General features: G+C 51.0%; 3 pseudogenes; 2 read left to right on the forward strand and 1 right to left on the reverse strand.

Moving 5' to 3' along the window:
• The first annotated feature begins 1,407 nt into the window (after nt 1-1,407).
• LOC139001069 (F-box only protein 31-like) lies at nt 1,408-3,168 on the forward strand (annotated as a pseudogene).
• A 1,475-nt stretch (nt 3,169-4,643) lies between these two features.
• LOC139001070 (THO complex subunit 4 pseudogene) lies at nt 4,644-5,821 on the forward strand (annotated as a pseudogene).
• Nucleotides 5,822-7,074: 1,253 nt separating this feature from the next.
• On the reverse strand, nt 7,075-9,309 carry LOC139001071 (THO complex subunit 1 pseudogene; annotated as a pseudogene).
• Nucleotides 9,310-9,514: the final 205 nt, after the last annotated feature.

Consider the following 9,514-nt stretch of genomic DNA (forward strand, 5'->3'; position numbering starts at 1 on the left):
TCTTATTTCCAATGCTATATATATTCATTGTACAAAAGATAAGATACTTTAGCATTCATAAAATGCTAATAATCAGTACACCTAGACTCATGATATAGCCTTTCGAGTCTTTTTCTCTGCACCAGTGAGTGAGTAAATATTTTTTGAAATGAACAAATGAATGTCTTACTTTTGATTGAATTATTGTCAAAGCTAAGAACTACCTCAGATTGCTTTTGAAAGGATGCAGAGCATTATGAAGAATTGAAAGCATCATAAAGGTTAATCTCATTTCTGCACCCCCAAAGTTCACCCCCACCCCCATAACCCACCTGTGTCATTTAGTGTCCAGCAGAGAGAAGTGCCTGCTGTGGGACTGCTGCCTGAGTCAAAGGGTCAAGCTGTTATCCTTTTTAAGGGACTCAAGTGTCTGAAATGTCTCAAATGTAACAGAAAAGGTTGCTCTTTGGTGTTGATGTGAAAAATTTGAGCAGAAAATTCTAAAGCCAAATTTCACAGTAAGAAAGAAGAAAGCCTTAGACAAGGTCATTGTTTTGGCATTGCATTTTATTACCTGTTTGACTTTAGGCAGACAGGTAGCTTCCCTGAACCAAGCTCCTCTTCTGTAAGTTGGGGATAATGACCCCTACTCTACTGTCTCCTACCAGAGTCACTATGAGGGCCAAGTGTCAAGTGTATGGTTATTTGCATTGCATGCAAGTGTGTATGCTATTTTTTAAAAAATGTTTAGAAGTAGAAAGAGCAAAAGCATTGCCACTCTTTATAAAATTCTGGGATCTAATTCTTGGGTTTAACATTGGTAGGAATTAATTGTGATGCAACTACTCTCTCAGAACCCTACTCCAAGTTTTCTTCAAAAACAAAAGAATCCCTTGATGGCTAGCAGCTCATTGATCTTCAGTAGAAAAGACAGAAAACAATCCCATTTCACAGAATAATAGCAGGCTTGCCCGTTTTCACAGGAGTCTCAGAGCTCCGGAGGTCTGTGTGTGTTACTTTAAGCACAGCAGAGACATGCAAGGAGGAAGCAAGGGGAGCAGCCAGATAGGCGGTGTCCCTATGGGGGCACCCCAGGGTGTGCTGCAGGGTTGCCTACAGGTGCACGCCTGGCTCCTGGCGGCTTTGGGGGGAGGAATGGGCCTTGCATGGGAGGCAGGTGACTCGGCTTCTATCCTACCTCAGAGACAAGCTGTGCAATCTGGGTTTCATCATGTCCTCTCCTCTCCCTGAGCCTTGGTTTCTCTATCTATAAAGGGAGGGAGTTAGCCTAGATGAGTTCCTTCCAGTCTTAAACATCTAGGAGTCTGGGTTATTTCCCATTCATGCCTGTCCAAATAGAAGTTTGGTAGAGAATTACCACATCCAGATGAATCAGGTGGTATGTCTTATAGAGAAGTCTACGCCAAGATGTTCCGGGACATCCTGCACACCGACAGCATCTGGGGACAGCGCTGGCACCAGGACTTTGGCATTCCTGGAAACTTGCAGAAACTGGAGACGATCAGTGGTATGTCTTATAGAGAAGTCTACGCCAAGATGTTCCCATACAGAAACCTTTTGGGTTTGTGGCAGCTAGATTATGGCTATAGAAGACTGCTGAATGTAGTGGTGGATGATGGCTTATGCATTACTGGTTGGATGTACCGGCCTCGCCTTAGCACCCATGTGGACGGCCCAATGCAATTCGAGCCTTCGTTTCGAATTCACCTGACACAGAGGAAATCAGCCACGGTGGAGTACATGGACGACTTGTACAGCTTTTCCCACAGCTGCCACATGCAGGTTCAGCATCCGGTGGATCCAGAGAGACCCCCAACAGAATTCACCAATGCGGCTGAGGGGAGGACAGGGGCTGGGGAGTCTTCATCCTGTTCGATGAGAACCACTTCGGGCTCATCTGGCTGGAGATGAAATACTTCATCCTATTAGGCAGAGTCCAGAACACCTTCCAGCATGTGGAGGCACCATACCCGCAGGCCTTCCTGGAGATGCTCTCAAACATTCAGCCCGGACACCCCAGGGGGAGCAGCTTGCATGCACTTTGAATACTGGACCTTCTGACCTCGTGACCCACCTTTGTTCGATTTTTTTTTAAATCCTCACCCGAGGAAATATTCCCCTTGATGTTTAGAGAGAGTGGGGGAGAGGGGGGGAAAGAGACATGATCCATGTGAGAGAAACACATCAGTAGTTTGCCCCCTGCCCAAGCCCAAACCAGGGCCAGGCTGGGTAGAGGCCAGAAATTGAGGTAGAAATAAACCTTAGACCAGGGGTCTCAACCGTCCTAATGCTGCGACCCTTTAATATAGCTCCTCATGTTGTGTGGAGCCCCAATTTCCTTGTTACAAATTGAACATGAACATGATTTGGGATAGATAGATTGATAGACAGATAGGTAGATAGGTAGATAGAAATATAAAGATACTGGGATAGCCCTGAACTGCCTGGTGGTGGCCATGCTGCCGAGGCCCCAGCACAGAGTGGTGGTACAGATGTCTATGGGCCTGTCCCTGCTCATCAGTCCATGTTGTTCTCTATATTCCACAAATGAGTGAGATCACATGGTATTCATTTTTCTCTGACTGGCTAATTTCACTTTGCATAATGATCTCCAGTTCCACCCATGCTGTTGCAAATAGCAAGAATTTCTTCTTCTTCTTCTTCTTTTTATTTTTCAATACACGGTAGTATTCCATTGAGTAGAAGATAAGAAGGCTCTGCTTCTGCTCATAGATAAGCATGACCAGCGAGGCTTAGGAGGAATTCTTCTAGAAGACATAGAGGAAGAACTGCCCAATTCCCAGAAAGCTGTCAAGGCTTTAGGGGTCCAGATATTCTTTGTAAATCGTCCAGAATAGAAGAAAATTCTTCTCTTCAATGATAAAAGCTGTCAATTTTCTGTGGACGAAGGGTTTCAGAAACTGTGGAGGAGTGTCACTGTGGATTCAATGGGTGAAGAGAAAACTGGAGAAGGCAGCGGAGATATTCAGAAGAATATCTGAAGCGACAGGGTACTTCTTCCATGCAGGAATCCAGACCAAAGAAAGTGGCCCCTATCCAGAGAAGGAAAAAGCCTGCCCACTACACAAAAAGCGACGATTTAAGACTCATAGCAAACACATGGCTGGAGTGCTGAAGGATGACTCTGACATTGCTCCTAGTAAATAGTGAACAGTTTTGCAGTGTGAAGAGGTCACCACACACCAACAGAGGAGGCAAACCAGCTTGAGGAACTGGATTCAGGTCAGCTTCCTCCCCCCACATTCCACGTCATGCCAGATTGAAAAAAAAAAAAAAAAAAAAAAAAAAACACTCCTTAAAAAAAATAAAAATAAAAAAAACCTCCATGAAAAACTCTTGATCCGGCCTTTCAACTTTCTCAGGCGTTGGCAAGCCCAGATGGCCAGGCCCGGACTTGGTCTGTGGGCGGGGGCCTGACCATCCATCCATCCAGAGAGTGAGCAGGGTGGGGGTGAGAGGTGGGGAGGGCCCACAAGATAGCCCGAGCCGGATATAATCTTTGTCTGGATTACAGAGATTGGGTTGACTGGGGCCTTGGCCTGGGCCAAAGATCCCGTCCCGCCCTCTGCTGGTCTAGAAGCGTCAATGCAAGCCCCCCTCCTGCAACCTCCTGTGGGGAAAGCACAGACAGGTGACTAGACTTCCCTATTTCTGGCTAGACCCAAGGCTGGAAGGACATGCAGGGGGCGTTGTCATTGAGAAAGCAGGGGCTGCAGGATGTTCATGGATGGCGACGGACCGTTCAAAGCAAGGAGTGTTCGTGCATGACTGCGGATATGTACGCACAGACGCACATACTTGCGCGCACACACAAACTCCCACACCTACTCCCACACACCTATCCCTCCCTCCTCTAACCCTATCGCCCCCCCGCGTCCCCCTGACACACACACACACACACACACAAACACACACACACACGGGAGCACAAGATATCTACCGAGTGAGGAGATTTTCCGTGGCTTTGTTTCCAATGGCCCGTCTTGGGCCCACCAGAGCCTGTCTAAGTATGTATTGTCCCCACATCCACCGAGAAAAACGGTGATGCCGTCCCACAAGGCGTGGAGACAGAGCCCTGCTGGCCTCCTTGGGCACTTGCCCAGTCTCCCAAGTCCTCCCCCAAGCCCCGTGAATCACTTGGGCGGGCCAGTGGCGCCCTCTCCTGGTCCTGCAGCGCCAATGCAAGCCTCCCCCCTCAACTTGAGGCCCAACCAGTGACATCGGTCCTGGGGGCGGCTGATTGGTCAAGCAGGCGGCTGATTTGGCTCCTCCCACCAGCTCTGAAGCTATAAAAGAACGCAAGGCCTTCTTTACAGAGCTTCTTAGCCCTAGGCTTGTCGTGGTCGTGGTCGTCGTCCTCGTTCTCCAAGGGAGGCGCTTTCAGGAGAGAGGTCCCGGTCCCGGTACATAGAAGCCGCTAGAGCACCTGGCTAGAGCGTGGCTGGGCTGCTGATCCACTGAACGTTGTCTCGGTGTCATTTCTTCTTCACCGACTCGTCCACACCCTTGGGAACCCCCTGGGCCTGGACCCCAACATCTGGGACAGCCCCGGCGCCACGCAGGAAGTGAAGGACTGGCGTGGCTCCGCACAGGCTCGATCCGAGGCTGATTCGGGTCCCGCCATGGCCGACAAAATCCACCTGTCACTGGACGATATCATTAGGCTGGACAGGAGCCAGCGCGACGGCTACGGTGGGGGCCTCGGCCTCGGCGGGGGCGGGGGCAGGGGCAGGGACCGAGGCAGAGACCGAGGCCGGGCCGGCTCCCAGGGAGGCCACGGCCACGGCCACGGCGGGGGCAGGGACCACGGCCCGGACCCAGGCAGGGCTGGCTCTCAGGGAGGCCTCGGTGGCAGAGCGCAGGCCGCCGCCCCTGAGAGCTGGGGCGGGGGGTCGTTCCGGAGCAGGGCGGCCCTCGGCCAAGGCAGGAACCGGCCGGCGCCCTCCAGCAGGCCGAGACAGCTTCCCCACGAGTGGCAACACGACCGCTTCCGCAGGGCCTTCGGCAGGGGCGCCGGCCTGATGACCGGGGGGAAGCTGCTGCTGTCCAACCTGGACTTCGGAGTGTCCGACGCGGACATCCAGCAGCTGTTTGCGGAGTTTGGGCCTCTGAAGCAGGCCGCTGTCCATTACGACCGCTCTGGCCGCAGCCTGGGAACAGCCCACGTGCACTTTGAGGCAAGGCAGACGCCCTGGAAGCCAGCAAACAGTACAACGGCATCCTTTTGAATGGCCGTCCCCTCCACATCCAGATCCTCACCTCGCAGATAGACACGCAGCCTAGGCCGGTACCGAGTGTCAACAGAGGCTGGGTGACTACAAACGGAGGATCTGGAGGCTTTGGCGGCGGCGGCACTCAGGGCCCCGCCCACGGAGGCAACCGGCGTCCAGGCAGGCGCACGGGCCGCCATTCAAAGCGACAGATCTCGGCGGAGGAGTTGGACACCCAGCTGGACGCTTACAACTCGATGAGGGGCCCCAAGCAATTGGACGCCAAACAGGACACTTACAGCGCGATGAGGGGCACCCAGCAGTTAGACGCCCAAAAGGGCGCTTACAACTCGATGAGGGACACCAAAAGGATGAACGCCCACCTGGGCGCTTACAATGCGATGAGGGACACCAAAAAGTTGCATGCCCAGAAGGACGCTTACAGCTCCATGAGGGACACCGAGGAGTTGGACTCCCAGCTAGACGCTGACGGCACGATGAAGGACACCGAGGACTTGGACGGCCAGAAGGACGCCGAGGAGATGGACGCCCTGCTGGACGATGACGATGCGATGATGGACACCAGCTAAAGCACCAGCACGTCAGTGTGCGAGAGGATGGCCAGGGACCTGGGGCCAATGATGGAGTTATTTCTTCTATTTGGAAATAGGATTTAAAACTCCTAGAAAGATTTTTCGTTAACTTTTATTTTATTCAATAACTCTGAAAAAGACCTGTTTTGTGCCGAGTCATTTTCGGGATTCATTTTACCGGTTGCTGTTTTCACCTTGGCCATAATCACCCGAAAAGGTGTGGGAAAAAGAAACAGACAGACAGACAAACAAACAAACAAAATAACTCGTTCCCTCTGATAAAGAACAACAACAAAATACCCTCCTCAGAAATAAAAGTTGACCCCGCCTTTCCAATTTTTGAGGCTTTGGCAAGCCCAGGTGGCCAGGCCTGGACTTGTTCTCTGGGCGGGGGCCTGACCATCCATGCACAGAGTTAGCGGGGTGGGGGGGAGGGTTACGGGTGGGGGGTGGGGGGTGGGGGATGGGCGTGGGCGGGGTGTCGATCAAATTAACAGGCCAGGACGTCATCTTTGGCTGTGGATTACAGAATTTGGGTGGACTGGAGCAGGGGCCTAAGAGCCCGTCCCGCCCTCTGCTGGTCGAGAAGCGTCAATGCAAGCCCTGCTCCTGCAACCTCCTGTGGGGAAAGCACAGACAGGTGACTGGACTTCCCCATTTCAGGCTAGACCCGAGGCGGGAAGGACGTGCAGGGGGCGTTGTCTTTGAGAAGGCAGGGGCTGAAGGGTGTTCATGGATGGCGACGGACCATTCAAAGCAAGGAGTGTCTGTGCGTGACTGGGGATGTACACGCACAGACGCACACGCTCGCGCGCACACACAAACTCCCACACCTACACCCATACCCACACACCTATCCCTCCCTCCTCCAACCCCCCCATTCCCCGCCCCCCGCGTCCCCCTGCCACACACACACACACACACACACACACACACACGAGCACAAGGTCCCGCTAACAAGATATCTGCCGAGTGAGGCAGGCCTAGGAGATTTTCCGTGGCTTTGCTACACAAAGTGGATTAATACCTTTGTGTTGTTGTTGGTGTGTGTGTGTTTGTGTGTGTGTGTGTGTGTGTGCCCGGTCCCGCGTGCCCGTCTGTGTGTGTAAATCCGCAGTCACGCATGGACACTTCTTGATCTGAATGGTCCTTCGGCATCCATGAGCACCCTTCAGCCCCTGCTTTGTCGCAGACAGCATCCCCTGCTTGTCCTTCCCCCTTCTTGTCCAGCCCGATCTGGGGAAGTCAAGTCACCTGGCTCTGCCCTCCCCAGAGGAGGCTGCAGGAGGGGGGCTTGCATTGGCGCCTCTCGACCAGCAGAGGGCAGGGCGGGCTCTCCGGCCCCGCCTGGGCTGTGCCATCTGGTGGACTTCCAACCACCCGCCCCCCCCCTCCCCTCCCAGCCTTACCCCCACTCCCTCTCAGGATGGATGGTCAGGCCCCGGCTCAGAGACCAAGTCCGCGACAGGGCACATGGGCTTCCAGAAGCCTCCGCCCCTTGAAAGGCTGGATCAATGTCCTTTCTGAGGAGGTTTTCCTGTGGGGTTTTTCTGTTTGTTTGTTTGTTTGGTTTTTTAATTGGTTTATTGTTATTATTATTATTAATTATTATTATTATTTTGGTTTTTTGGGGGGATTTCTTCTTTTTAGGAGGGTTTTTTGTTTTGGTACACTTTTTTGTTTTTGTGGGTTTTTTTGTTTACTTGTTTTTTCTTCTACTATATGGGATGATGTGGAAGGAGCCAGAATGTTCCATTGTTCACCCAATTTGTTGGCAAACATCTCTATTTTTGCTCTGTCACAGGTTTGTCTCGGCGAGCATCAGGGCCTTCATTTCCCTTTGCTACAGCATCATGATCTTCCTCATCTTCACCCTCACCCGTTTTTCTGTCTTCAGAAGGAGGTGGTGATTCCTTTGCTAGCTTTTGTACCATGTGTTCAAGATATTCTGGCAAAGTTTTGAACTGTTGTTCGTTTGGCTGGAAGAAGTGAGGGCTTCTCCGTGCTAACAGTTTCAGGGCTCTCCAACCATAATTTGGATGGTTCACCACCTTATATTCGTTTTAAATCATGCTTTCCGGGTCTGCCTGTTCAATGGCTTCTGCAAAGAATTCCTCCAAAGTTGAAATATAGGCTCTGGGGGCTGATTTACAAGCTTCCATATTATCCAGGCAGAGATCCCAAAGGCTTGTTATCGCCTCATTTCTCTTCAGAATCTTTGTGGTGGGCCCTTTCCCCAGGAAGTCCAGGAAGTCCTCTGGTGCGGTTCTCTTTGGCTTAGTATCTGATGGTCTTTCCTTCACAAAACTTGGGCAGCCTTCGTTTTTACACTTGTTCCAGTTTTCTTCCGTGGATAATACATGCTCTACCATCTTTGAGAACCTCTCTCCATCGGGTGGGTTTTCAGAGAGCAGTTGATAAACTGATTTTGTGGTGCCTTCAATCCAGAGTGACTGCTCATCAGTTAAAACATGGTTTGAACTTTTGGATTTCACCTGTCCCTTGAGATATTGGAATAAAATGAGATACTGCAGGAGAATCTATCGGCGAAAGTTACTGTCGCTCAGCTGTAAACCCAGCAACTTTTCACTTGTTAAAAATTTTGCAGCATATACATGCTCTCCTCCTGCCCTTAATTCTCCCATCTTTTTTATTGAGTCCTGAGTATCATCTAACTTGAAATTCTTGAAAACAGCCAGGACTTCTTCTGAGTACCTGCGGAAAGTTTTCCATGCCATCTTCTCATAGCATTTCCCAGGGTTCCTGAAGTAATCCTGAAGGGACCAGAATTTGCGGTACAGGCTGTGATCCATTGGAATGGAGCAAGTTGTTGGAGCTTCGTCATCACCCATGTCACCTTCGTCTATGTCCATTCCTTCTCCTCTATCTTCAGCGTGCTTCTGACCCAAGGTGCTTTCCTGCTCATTGGTATTGAAAACAGTGACATTTTCCAGATTAAACTGACCCTGCAAGTTAAGACTGGATCTCTCAGGTAAAGGGAAAAGCCTGGCCAAAAAGAGTTGAATCCGTGCACGGAAAAGTGTGTGCGGGGCTTTGGCTAATCTCCTTAAGAGGTCATTGCACATACATAGTAAATAAATTTTCCCAGCAGACTTCCAAGTAGCGACATTTTTTCCCACAAATGAGAATATTGTGTCACACTGATCCAAAGGCAGACATTCCAAAGTGTCTGCCAACAAGACAGCGGGTGTTGCCGCGGTGCAAATCCCTTCAGTGACTCCCCCAATAGCAAGAGAAATAATACCTAAAACATTTTCACACGACGAGTGGATTGATCATTTCTTCTTGCAGGACACCTCTGAAAGCTTGGTCAAGGGTACATTTTTTTCGTCTTCAGTTCCAGGTAACTGGCTGAAGGTATTCAACAATGCCTTGATATTTTTGTTGTTCAGGGCTTCTCTGGTAGACTTGGTAAACCGCATCTGCGCTTCGGCTACACTGAAGCGTGGCCGTATAGGAGCCATCTTCGCAGCAGCGCGTGTTGTGGGGGCCGAAGCCCAGCAGGTGCAGGGGTTCCCAAATGTGTGGACGGAGTTGGCGAAGAAGAAATGACACGGAGAAAGTGTGTGTGTGTGTGTGTGTGTGTGTGTGTGTGTGTGTGAGGTGTCCCCTGACTCCTCTTGCCCTTGGTCCCCCTGTGCATCCACTTAGATCATTGGAGGCAATTAC

Source organism: Myotis yumanensis, unplaced genomic scaffold, assembly GCF_028538775.1.
Source record: "Myotis yumanensis isolate MYYU_CA2020_CCGP unplaced genomic scaffold, mMyoYum1.0.hap1 SCAF_82, whole genome shotgun sequence".
NCBI classification, from domain to species: Eukaryota; Metazoa; Chordata; class Mammalia; order Chiroptera; family Vespertilionidae; genus Myotis; species Myotis yumanensis.